The sequence below is a fragment of the Schistocerca serialis genome, chromosome 9, assembly GCF_023864345.2.
Source record: "Schistocerca serialis cubense isolate TAMUIC-IGC-003099 chromosome 9, iqSchSeri2.2, whole genome shotgun sequence".
In the NCBI taxonomy this organism is placed as follows: domain Eukaryota; kingdom Metazoa; phylum Arthropoda; class Insecta; order Orthoptera; family Acrididae; genus Schistocerca; species Schistocerca serialis.
In genome coordinates this window covers 33,339,059-33,351,307 of record NC_064646.1, presented here as the reverse complement: position 1 = coordinate 33,351,307, position 12,249 = coordinate 33,339,059, and the positions used below count along the sequence as shown (strand labels likewise).

At 38.0% G+C, this 12,249-nt stretch overlaps 1 protein-coding gene across 1 annotated transcript in view; it reads right to left on the bottom strand.

Annotated features, from left to right (window-relative positions):
- The window catches only part of LOC126419301 (acidic fibroblast growth factor intracellular-binding protein), a 101,129-nt gene that overhangs the window by 922 nt on the left and 87,958 nt on the right, over positions 1 to 12,249 (bottom strand). The window lies entirely within an intron of this gene.

Here is a 12,249-nt window from a genome sequence, read left to right as displayed (position 1 = left end):
AAGAGATGAAGGGGTAGGTGTCAGAAAGGGTAAGGGGTCAAAGATGGTAACTTCAGTATGGAGAAACACAGATGGATTAACAGAAATGAAATGTGTGATTAAGAACTAAGAGTAAGTGGAGAGGGGGAGTAAAAATCATCATCATACATAAAAAAATAGAACAATGGCTAAGGGAGGGGGGGGTGAGATATTACTCACTACATTACCTTCCTCTGTGCAACACCCATGACTGTTTTTCAATTTGATAAATAGGCAAGATATATAACTTTGGTATAATGTTTAGAATAACTGACTGCCAGCTATAAGGTACCCAGTCCTCACCAACTACTATGAAGAGAAAACACATCGTAGTAAGACTATTCCCAGTGAAGCCTCCCTCATCCTTTTTAAGATTCATACCACAACAACAGCTGGAGGAAATTTTAACCATACATCAGTGAACAGATAAACTATAAAATATTACATGGTAAATGGGACTGAACCGCATACAAAATCTTTCTAACTGTCATCTCTCTGGAAGTTATGTTTACCATCAGATTAAAAGACAAGAAAACATGGAGGCTGTTAGAGGTGGAGAACTAGCTCAAGCAGGTAAGGATTTGTCATGGGGGAGAGGAACCGCAACTGAGTGTGACCATCTTATGAAATCATTCCAACACTGCATGAACTGCTTTACAGAAAACATGAAACAGAATTGCTGCACCAAGACGTTCAGCAAGAGAGGTCTAAGCACCTTAACCACAGAAACAGTCAGTCGGTTCCAAAAACCAGCCCATGATAGTAATACAATTGACTGTTAAAAAAATCTCTTTCTGCACAATCATGCCCAAATTAATATTGCTGGTCATTAGTTTCTGCAATCATGGACACAACGAGCTACTAAAATGAGTATTTTATTTTATTTATTTCTATAGAGGCTGTGTAGTGATTCGAAATTTCCATGTAAATTCTGGAACCTCTCGTCCTTCTGCCACCTTGGACAAGCAATGTTTTAAAGATGAGTGAGAGAGAGAGCCTATTTACTGTGCAACACATGTCTGTGTGTGCAGGGTGGATGTTGGTCACGGTAGGACAGGAGCTGCGTCAGACAAGCGACGCCGACAAGTGTTCGCCACTTGTGCCATAGAACCTGTATGGAAAGTACAAGGAGTAATTACGTGTTATTCCTTGGTGGTCAAATAATTGTAATTGTTATAGACAACTGAAACATATTTTGTCTAGAGGCTCTTACTTAATCTTGGTATTAGACTTGCTAGAAGCAAGAATTTCTAGTGGTTATTAAATCCACCAAACTGTAATTCTATTTCATTAGTATCTAATGGTTAACGACACAGTTGACTTGCTAGAGTTTGTATACTTATGTCCAACCAGCTTTATTTCTTCAGAGAAGAAGTTGTGGAGATCGATGCAGCCATGTATCCAGAGAAGAGGATCGGCTAAACACTTCAAGAAAGTCAACTGTAGTAGTTTGCAATCCAGTTTTGCACCGCTTCTCTTGTCGCCGAAACCGTTAGAGCTGGCTAAATTGTTGGTAGGGGAGGAAAACACACACTGTCTGTAAAGAAACCCCAGAGGAAGAAATCCAGTGGCATCAAGTCTGGGGAGCGAGGTGGTCATGCAACTTGTCCTTCACAGCCAATCCACTGACCTGGGAAGTGATTATCAACGAAACCTCAAACTTCATGAGGAAATGGGGATAAGTTTTCAAGCATATCCAGATATACAATACTAGTGAAACCAAAACCACATTGAATGTAGCACATTTTAAATGTGCAGTATTCTTGCATTCCTGGTGGTAGAATGGGACACTGATGCACTACGTGAATCAAGCTTGAGGCTGTTTGCTACAAAATAACACATCTACTGATTCTGTAAGTTACCTCAATATATTTCTATATCGTTCCAAAATTTTACAGTCCTTTTTGACTCATCCTGCATATGCACCCACGAATTATGTATCCTCCACTTTTTGTAATGGCTGATCTCTACACTTTACGTTAATTTCTTCAAGGTTTCTTTGTGGTGTATGGAACCTCATATAGTGATGAGCCAAAACATTATGACCACCAACTTAATAGCTTGTTTGTCCATCTTTAGAACAAAATACATCACTGATTCTGTGTATAGGGATCTGACAGTTTGTTGGTAAGTTTGCAGAGGAATCTGGCATTAGATTTCTATGCACAGATCATGTAATTTGTGTAAATAGCGGGCCGCTGTTTTACGTACGCAGCAAAACCATTTGATAGTGACACAGATAGGTTCCGTAGGACTTGCATCGGGCGAATTTGGTTGCCGAGAGATCAACGTGGTTTCACTGAAATGCTCTTCAAACCATTGTACCATGGTTCTGGCTTTGAGTTACAGATGATTACACTGCTACAAGTTGATATTGGTGTCAGAGAAGACATCAAGCATGAAGGGATGCAGGTGGTTCGCAGCTCTCAGCGTGTCTTTGATTACTACAACACGCCCCTGCGATCGCATAAGAATGTCTCCCATAGCATAATACTGTTTCCACCATCCTGCATCAGTGGTGTGCTGTACGTTTCAAGTCGCCATTCACCTCGACGATACTGTTTGTGGGGACAACCATCGACGTAGTATCGCAAAAACGTGGTTCACCCGAAGAGCTGACACGTTTCCATTGACTGACAGGCGAATATTATAGTCCTGTGCTCACTGCGCCTGTAACTGATGATGATATTGAGTCAGCATGTGAGCACGTATGGGTGGTCTGCTGTGGAGTTCCACGTTCAACCATTTAATGCCTAGTGGTAGTTTCACTGTCCTATCTCTTTCCGTAGGTGCTCATGACAGTAGCACGTGAACATTCTACCACCTTTGCCGTTTTCAAGATCTTCATTCACAGGCTTAGTGTAATAATAATCTGCCCTTTCTCAAAGTCGTTTGTCTCGGTGGTTTTCCCTCTTTGCAGCCCATATTTGTGCTAGGATGATGCCCCATCCGCGCCGGCTCCATTGACATACTTTTGTTACTGCATCACATGCCAACAACGCCACCTAGTTCCATCCAACAATGCAGTGGGCAGTGGTCGTAATGTTTTGACTATCAGTGTATAATGGGTTTTCTCTGCATTGACTGAGACACCATTTAAAATTCCAGCAAAAACTTTGTTCATAGTTTTTCAAGATTTTTATCTGACAATTATTTGTCAATGAGTATTGCAGTATCATCTGCAAAAGAGGTAAATTTACTCCTTTTACTGGAACAAACATGCTCATTAATGAAAATAAGAAACAGCAGCAGACCAAAAACAGAGCCTTGCAGCACACAACTAAATGTCCCCATTCAGATGAGGCAGGTTCTCCAGATGAGCCGTTCAGCATTGTCATCTGCTTTTGGTCCTTTAGGTATAACTGAAGAAACAAACCTACAGAACCACTTAGACAATAATATACCATTTTTTTCATAGGGGTTTGATGGTTTATACAACTGAAGGATTTAGAGAGCTCATAAACAATACCTAATGGAATATATTTTATTTTATTTCATTTTTTAATCGCTGCAGAAACTTCATCATTTAAAGAGAATATTGGAGGAGGAGGAGATTAGTGTTTAACGTCCCGTCGACAACGAGGTCATTAGAGACGGAGCGCAAGCTCGGGTGAGGGAAGGATGGGGAAGGAAATCGGCCGTGCCCTTTCAAAGGAACCATCCCGGCATTTGCCTGAAGCGATTTAGGGAAATCACGGAAAACCTAAATCAGGATAGCCAGAGACGGGATTGAACCGTCGTCCTCCCGAAGGAGAATATTGCTACTTCAGTACAAAGACTAGCACAAAACCCAATCTGACTTATGTTAAGGGTAATGTGCACTAATTTTTCAAAAGATAATTAAAAGGGAATTTGGATTATAGTTTGTGACATCATTTTTATCTCATTTTTTAAAGAGATGTATCGCTACAGCCAGTTTTAATCTATTGGGGACAATTCCTTTTTGCAGAGGTGTATTAAATATGTTGCACAAATTGGATAAATAAGTGTTTGGGGCTCAAAGACTGAAATTCAAATGAATAGTTGAACAAGGTCTATAAAAATATACACTAGCAGATTACAGTACATTAAAAATTAAAGAAGAAAAAGCACATTGTAAAAACTGAACAAGAATGTGTGCAAGGAATCTGCCAAGTCTGACATGGAGTGATGTAGCATGTTACTGCACATGTGGCCCATGGAAGTGGAACAGGATAATATTAACTGCAAACTGAAGACACAATCAAACGCAACCTTTTTTTTTTTTTTTTTTTTTTTTTTTTTTTTGGGGGGGGGGGGGGGGGGGGGGGATATTCCTGTGTACGCTACTTGGAAATTACACCCTACAAAAGAAAGACCTTAGAAAATAAAATACTTAAATGCTGTTTGTTTGTAAGGAATCTAGATCAGATTGAGTGAGCAAGGTACCTACAACACCATATCATGGACTGGCTTACTCACTCCCATTTTCCAGGTGTCTGCTATTCTTACTGAAATCTTTCTTGAACATGCTGGCAAAGAATTTCAAAATTTGCAACAAGTCATGAATATACTATGTTCTTTAAACAGACCCAAAAATAAAACTCGAATGGATCGAGATCAGGTGATCCAGCAGGCCAAGATATTGCTGCCCCATGGCATATCCATTTTTTGGGAAATGCTGATTTAAAATTGCCCCTACTTGAAGATCAAAATAAAGTTAAGGTGCTGCATCATTTGTGCAGGAACCACATGTTTTGATGCAAGATGTCTTCCAACAAAACATTTAAATGTTCCATTAACAAATCACTGGATGAAGTTCCAGTCAGTGTTCCACAGAAAATGGAAGGTCCAATTAAACAGTGGAAAATCCAGGATGAAATGTAACAATATTATGAAAAGGAAAGGTGCTACTCACCATATACCAAAGATGCCGAGTCACAGATAGGCACCACAAAAAGTCTGTCACAAATAAGCTTTTGGCCAGCAAGGCCTTCATCAAAAATAGACCACACACACACACAAACACAATAATGCAACTCACACACACGGCTGCAGTCTCTGACAACTGAAAAAGGTCCAATTAATCTGTGTCCAATTATGCCAGCACATACATTAATGTTAAACTGTTGTTGATGTCTTGTTTCCTAAACTGAAAAAGGATTCTCATCCACCCATTCCTGGTATATGTTGCTTCATTATGACGGTAGACAAAAAGTGTTAGTCCTGAGCACACATCTCCAAGTACAAAAAGCTATTCTGGATTGAAAATGTTTTTCAATAAGACCTTGTGCTCTTTGACGATGATATGAATAAGAGAGTTGCTCTCTTAATTATAGTTTTCACACAGTCATGTGACTCACATTCTGCTATTTTTCTGGTATTGCTACCATTATTGTCCTCAATATGATGAAGTATTTGATCTTAATCAGGTGTTCTAACACTATCTGATCTTCTACAATGTAATGACCATTTCTCAAAAGAGTTTGTCTCCACAAGATATTCATGTATTCTTTGAAAGGTCTTATTGTTCAGTAAATGTCCATTAGGACACCTTCTAGCATTGCAATTTGCACGTCCATACATCAAATCCATGCCTGCCATGTTCTGATTAGAATACATTTTAGCTAGAAATGTATGGCATACAAGAGTCCAATAAAAATATGATCAAGCAGGAGGAGGCAAAACTTAACACCAATGACTGGAAATGAGACGCAACACGTCACTCACCAGTTGGGGTCGCTGACACATGCTTGTTTGGTCACACCCCTCTCGGAATAGCTAATTCAATTCATGATGGGGAGAGAATGTTCACTACACACTAAACACTAGACCAATTTCAAAAGACAAAATCCCAGTACCGTCGACAGATACTTTTAAATGTGAAAACACTACTCGTAGCATTCGGAACTATTAGATACTGCCACCCAGAGGAAAGGGGAGTTGACTGGAAACGGTTATAAACAAGTGGCAGGGCACTCAGACCCTAGGATAAGGTGAGACAACAAGTCTGTCTGACTCATGGAAGTATGCAACAGAAATTCTGAAAAATCTGAAATGACAGGCGAGTAATGAAAGGCACCAACTATCTCAAAACAATCTACTAAAAAAAATAATTAGATAATCTACCTAAAACATCTTGAGATCCAGTCTTCATTTGGAGAGGGGGGGGGGGCGGGCACCAAGGAGTATTCTTCATTCCATTCATTTCGCCCCTGTTGGTGCTGATTTAATAACAGCCCACATTAAAGTGTGTGATAAGTCACATGTCCCCCATTCCAGTCACAAATAAAATTAAAATAAATCTGTCTCTATATAATAGAGAATACCCACTGCTAACACATCTCACAGAGATATGCACAGTCCACATACGAAGACATTAAAGTATAATGAAGTGAGAATATAATGTAATACAATAATTAAAAAGTGTAAAATACTACATAGTAATTGAAAAAACAAATAATACAAGCAATAGTTATAACTATATAAATATTAAAATTTGTGTAATAAAGCTGAAGCTGCACCTATAGAAGAAACCACACTAATCTCACAATATTACATAAAACTAATAATATCATAGAGAGACAACTGACAGTAACAATTTTTTACTCTTTTCATTCTTCATTCCAAAAAGCTAAGTATTACATATCCAGAAGCTAAATAAACTTACACTCACAGTGTACACATGGACAAGAAAAAAAAGACATTCTCGACTATTTCCCAGTTAAAAATACACTTTTTCCCCGCTGCAGATACACGATATCCCAGGTGACAGGACATTTTTTCCGTGTTAAATGACAATATACTTTCCCTCAGAGCTGTAAAACTTATCAATCCTTTGAATGATGAAGGTTTTATAAGATAGCATAGAACTTTCCGGCACTTTAGGAAACAAAACCGAGCCAAAAACAACACACTGTGCAAAGATCGCGGCAACTATTAGACTGCATATTTTCACATTATGAAAGTATAAATAGGGTTTTCACCAAATACAGCAACAGGAATTCCATAAAATACAGCACAGTAGATTCCGAAGCACTGAAATCGAGATTGTCAGCTAATCATGGCACATGTCACATAAACTCACCAGCCAATGACAGCAGACATTCAGAATATAGGACACCTGATGTACTCGGCCAATAGCAATATCAATGTTAAGCAGCACAAAAACACAACCAGGAGAAGTTAATGGTTAATATACACACACAACATAGTTATTGGAAAAGCCAAGCTTTCACATATAATACTGGTTGTCAAATCCCCCCCCCCTCCTCCTCTCTCTCTCTCTCTCTCTCTCTCTCTCTCTCTCTCTCTCTCTCTCTCTCTCTCTCTCTCTCTGAGGGCGTGATCAGGCAGGGTCATAAGAACACAGCTTAAATTGCAGCAGTTGAATATTTCTGGCAAGCATGATTATTAATTTCTCTGCTGTGCACTGAACATTTGTGGGTTACCTGGCTGAACACATGTTCTGTTGAGTACTTCGACCTTTCCATACAAAACCTAATTGTGTGTGCAATTGCTCAAAAATCCGCTTCACAATTTTTCTTACGAATGATAATACTTCTTGTTATCGTGACTGTATAATTTGAAATCTAATAAAAAGCTATAATAAATTGAAAAACCAACCTTGAAAGTTGGTCTTTTTTAGCATGTGTTCCTTTTAAGATATTTCAAACAGAAATGTACCAGTAAAATATTAAGTACCGGCATAAATGGCTGGTCTCCTGAGACCAAAATTTTTTCTAACTGGCTGGTCTTCAGTGTTAAGTTTCGTTTGAGAGTCTAACGCTCTATGATTTATGAAATTCATCACACATTCTGACACGTAACATAATTCACCTTGCGTAAAAGTAAATTTATTTTGAAAGTAACACTTCTCAAACCACCATCGCAATATTTTCCCGCAACCTGTTACAAATGTGAACAGTTATGTTGTCATGTTCATCAAATTGAGGACTGCGAGAAAGACGCGTTGAAAGCAGTTTGTCATTACGAAGTATTGCATAGTCTTTGATACATTTTGCTGTCCGCATGTGCTTGTGTGTGCACTGTGTTTTGTTGTTGCAAATGGGGCATTATATTGCAACTAAAGTTTTATTCTGGTGTCATTCACCAGTTTAGTTTTATTGCAGCAGTATTACTCTGTAGTAGAATGCTTTGTAAGAGTTATCTGTTCTTACCAATCAAAATCAGAAAAATTTAACTGAAAACTACAATAACCAAAAATTGCAAGATCTACAAGATTCCCAGGTGTTTCCTGGATCTCACCCAGATGAAAAAATTCCCAAGTTTTTCCCATTGTCTCAGGGCATTCACTGCACAATATGAAAGCCGGGAGAAACAGTCTCTATGTATAATAGTAGCTTCATAACTGTAAGGCAATGTTATTCATCTAATATTACTGTAAGGGATCTATGACAATGCATGTAATATTCAACTACAATTTGTTTTACAAAATAAAATGGTTTGAGTAATTGGCTGGAGTGGATGTGATACATAGCCCAATGTCTACAAGAGGCATTTACTGATTTCATTAATTACATGTGTCTATATTATGATACATAGAATAGAATAACAATCAAAGTAGGAAACCAAACAGTATGAATGATCCTAAAAGTACAGTCATTTTAGATAGTCAGTGATAGATCAACTACCAAGTCCTTACATTTATAAAAGGCAGCATACATAAATGCTCAAAAACCAACTCCTACCAAATGTAATAAAAAATAAATAAAATAAACAGATTCGAGGTGCAACTATAGCTCTGTAAAAAAAAGCCAGCAGTGCTTGAACTAAAGTTAGTGTGAAACAAAATACAATGTAATGCATTGTATACAACAAGTCATACACCCTGTAGTGGAGATACAAAAAGCAATATGAAATAGAATGAGCTCATCAGGACAGAAGCAGGGAAGGCAAATGGTCAACATTGGTTTATGGATTGAATTTTAGGAAAGTGTGGTTTATCTGTACATGAGACTGTGCATAGAATCCAATATGATTCATTCTTGAACGGTGATCGAGTTTATGGGATCTCTGCCAGGTCAGACTAAAGGAAGACATCGAAGCAATTCAGAATCGTGCCACTAGATTTATTAATGGTAGATTCAATCACCACCTAAGTGTTACTAATAAGCTTTGTCAGGGTGTATACGCAGAAAAGGGAAAAATATTCCCGGATTTCTCCTGGATTTCCCAGTTAAAAATACACTTTCTCCCACGAGGAAACATAGTTTTTCCTTGTTAATTGACAGTATATTTTCTCTCGGAACTGTATAACGTATCAATCCCTTGAATGGTTATGGTTTTATATGCAGGTGTGGAATTTCCCGGTGCTTTAGAAAATGAAACTCAGGGGAAAAAACACCTTTTGGAAAGATGTTTGATATGCAGTACCATGTATGCTGCAAATTTTTGTATTACGAAAGTATAAATTCGAATTCCACCAAACATCGCATGTGCTTTCTGAAGCATTGAAATCGAGATTGCGATGCGTATTTGTAAGCCAGTCAAAGCTCATGTCACCTGATCTCGCCAGCTGATGACAGCGGATATACAGAGCTTCGGACACGTGGTGTAGTCAGCCAATAGCAACATCACTGTCAAGTAGCACGAACACACGAACAGGAAAAGTTAATGGGTTAAATTAATATATATAATGTTGCTACAAGAAAAACAAAGCTTTCACATATAATATTGGCCTCTAAGGCCAATACACTGCAAGAGAAGCTAAGCTTTCACATATAATGTTGCTCTTTTATGCACATATTACATTTTAAGATATATCAGACAAATGTGCCAGTAAATTTTTTAATAACGGCATAAATGTGTGATCTTCTGGGCTCTAAATTCTTCTAAATGGCTCATCATCAAAGAGCTCATTTTTAAATGAGTTAAACAGATTCTCAGTGAAGTAGGCCTCGACCTGATATTAAGCTTTTCAGTGTGGTTTTCAGGATGTAAATTTCCTTGGGTGCCAGTACTTTGTTATCTCGTTTCGTTCTTTGCTATGGCATAATGCCACACGTGCTAGAAGATGAAAACATACACTTAAAATGCACCGAACAGTTGAAACTAGCCAATAGTTTGGAATTAAACACTTCGTTTCAAACATATTGACTGCCTCAGTGGGAAAGATTAACCTTTAACTACACGAGTGGGGTCTCAGCAGACCCCACGCTACATTTTTGTTTTATAATTTCCGTTGTTGGCACACTACAGACTCGTCATTGTAGGTATTCTCAGTGTGCTTGCAATAGCTGGACGTGTGCTGCGCTCTTGCAACAGTAAGTGCCTGTTTTTCATTGTTGGGGTACCTGTAGACCCCACTCGTGCTTTTACATAGTATTTATTTACAATATGCTAATACAGTAATTTCCTCTTATTTCAGTATATTTACAACAATGACTCGCTTTCCTTGTGATGAGGGTATTGCACAACTGTTGGAAGAAGGCACTGACTCAGAAGGTGAAGACACAGAACTAAATGACCCAGACACAGATGTTGATGACATCAGTGATCATGATTTGATACACAGTGAACACCTTTCTGGTTCAGAGATGGAGCTAAGTGTCTCTTCTTCTAGTGAAGAAGATGAAGAAAGCTCAGGGAACTATTTTTACAGTAAGAACAGATTCAAATGGAGTAAATCTGCCCTACATTCATCTCGTGTATGACAGCACAATATTGTACAAGAATGCGCGGGACTGAAAGGACCTGCTGCTTGTAAACATGAAATGTCGCCTGTAGAGAGTTGGGAACTATTATTTACCAATAATTTGATTGAGACTATCGTGCACTGTACCAGCAAACAACTTGAGGACAAATATTTACCTCCATTATTATGGCCGTATTATGCCAACAACACTGATTGCTGTGAGTTACGAGCTTACTTTGGATTACTTCTGTTTACGTCGATATTCAAGTCAAATCATGAAAATGTTAGATTGCTATGGGCGGTTGATTTTACTGGAAGACACATTTTTCGAGGTGTAATGGGGATACACAGATTTTTATTCATTCATTTCAATGTAACTTTTGATGACATCAGCACATGAGAAGAAAGAAAATCTACAGATAAACTGGCTTTGATACGAGGAATTTTTGAAAAGTTTACTAGCAATTGTAGCGCGAACTATTCTTGTTCAGAATATTTATGTGTTGATGAACTGTTCGTAAAATTTCGAGGAAGGTGCTCATTCAGAATGTTTATCAAAAGTACACCTGGAAAATATGGCCTGAAAATGCAGTGTATTTGCGATGCGAAAACTCATTACTTACGTAATGCATTTATATACTCTGGAAAACCGCTTACCCGAAGAAATATCCCTTTCGCAATGCCAACACAGGATGTGCTAAAACTTGCAGAGCCATTTTATGGAACTATAAGAATATCACTGGAGGCAGTTCGTTTACGTCTATTGAGTTAGTAGACGAATTATTGAAACTAGAACTAACATATGTGGGCACTGTATGAAAAAACAAACGAGAAAGTCATTTGTTCGGAACTAGACCTTTGTATCATTCATTCCAAAGAAGTACAAAAGTGTAGATTTACTATCTTCCATGTATCACGAAGTGTGTGTCAATCAACAATCGAAGAAACCTGCAATTGTAGACTTTTACAATGTGACTACGGGAGGAGTTAATGCTTTGGATTTGAAATGCTCAAATTACTCTTGCTCACGTAGAACAAGAAGATGGCCAAACGCAATCTTTGCTGCAATGCTGAATATTTCTCTAGCTAACGGATATGTTCTTTGGGTCGGTTCTAATAAAAATACAAAAGTCAGCAGAAGAGAATATATAAAGTCCACTGCAATGAGTCTTGTAAAGCCATACATTTGCAGGAGATTAGAAAATAACCCAAAGCTGGCCAAAGATGTACATGAAATTATGTGCAAATTGGTTGGCCAAGAACAAATTCTTTCAATGCCTAATGCAGATGAGCCTGGTCCTAGTGCTTCTAAAAAGCGAAGGTGTTATATTTGACCAAGTCGAAAGACAAAAAGAGCGCTCTAACATGTAACATGTGCAAACAATGTATTTGTAAGCCTCATTCAAAGGCAATCAATTTTTGTTTGTCCTGTGAAGCCAAAGGAAACAAATGATTTTGTAGGCAAATAGTGTGGTGTCTTTTTTTTTGGTCTAGTTAGTTTTTTTCTGTTTTACAATTTTCATTTGATTTTATGCTCCCATTCTGTACAAAATAAAAAGTTTTGTTAGAAGTTAGTATTTGTTGATTTTTATGTCATTTTAATTGAGCTATACAAA